Source organism: Arachis ipaensis, chromosome B08 (assembly GCF_000816755.2).
Source record: "Arachis ipaensis cultivar K30076 chromosome B08, Araip1.1, whole genome shotgun sequence".
In the NCBI taxonomy this organism is placed as follows: domain Eukaryota; kingdom Viridiplantae; phylum Streptophyta; class Magnoliopsida; order Fabales; family Fabaceae; genus Arachis; species Arachis ipaensis.
In genome coordinates this window covers 121,517,362-121,518,859 of record NC_029792.2, presented here as the reverse complement: position 1 = coordinate 121,518,859, position 1,498 = coordinate 121,517,362, and positions in this window count along the sequence as shown.

The window sequence follows — 1,498 nt, the reverse complement described above, 5'->3', positions numbered from 1 at the left end:
CAACTGGTTAAACCGTATGCTTTTTAATATGCTGTACCTGAGTTGTCCAATGCACGTGACCTTCCCTTTACTTGAATTTGCAGCTTGTGACTTTGGGCCAGCACTTGAAGGTGTTGGTTTGGACAAATTTAAACCATTGACAGTTCTTGACCAAAAAAAAACCATGGCTTTGTGAGGTTTGGTGTTGGCATAAAGTTCAACCCACTTTCTGATGCAGCTAGTTGGGCTGAAAGCCTGAAACTTGTTGGTTCTGCTGAAAATGAAACTAACAACAAAAATATTAGATAATCAACTTGGGTTGATAGAGTGGTTAGCTCACTCGTTCGCTTAATAATAAAAACAAGCCAATTCAAATATTCAAAAAATACTGCATGATTACTTAACAAATAATATTAATTCAACTTTAATTATTTTTTTTATCTAATTTCTCAACAAGTGATTTTAATTTATCATAAAAAAAATATGAGTAAGTATGATTTGATTATAGAAAAGAGAGTATTTTGTTGTAAAAAGAAGATGAATACGTTAAAACAGAAACATGTGTATTTTCTTTTGTTTTTTCGTCTGAATTTGAAATATTTTAAATTGTTTTTTTTTATATTTATTAGAAAAAAATAATTTTTAAAAATGATCAGTTAATAATAAATCAAATGGGCATGTAAAATTATGTGTCAATATTAGATGTCTTTGTGCATACTGTATAATCCAAGATACCAAATTCTTGTGTTTCATAAATATTTCTAGAATTTCATGAGAAATAGCACTTGGTATCAGATATTTTTGTGTATATTGTCTAATTCAAAAATACCTTTACACTTTCAAAATTTTTTTGCTTCAGAAATATCTTTACAATTTTAAAATACTTACTGTATTTCAGAAATACCCTTACAATTTTATAAAAAATGACCTGTGTCCTATAAGAGCACGTGTCAGTGTCAGATGCATGTATTTGTGAATGTGTCACATCCAGCTATCCCTATCTTTGCGCAGTCAGTTGTTGCGTCACATCCATCATCAGTATGCATAGTCCAATAATGTACTCTGAGTCTTTTTATACAGTAGTTTGCATATGTTGGCGATAATAATGTACTCATCCGAGAGAGAAGTGTACAATCTGTCATCAAATACAGAGTGCATGTATGGAGAAGAATTGGGTCAATCAAAAGAACATGAAAAGATCAATGACTAGCGAGAGAAAGGATATATGGAATGTGAAACACGGGTAAAATCTCATGTTCACTTAGTTTACATATTTTTATCTCAATTCTTTTGTTGAAACTTTAAGTTTTCTGCAGATGTTAATATTACCAGAGAAGATGCCGTATTAGGCCCCTGCTGCAACGAGATTTTCCACTGTTGTACAAATTAAACACTAAGTATAAAGTTAGAATATTGGGTTTGGAGAAATAATAATTTTTTTATTTTATTTTAGAAAAAAAAATCAATTTCTAATTCTAATGTTTAATCAAAGGATTAATCTTTTGGTATATAATTTTAA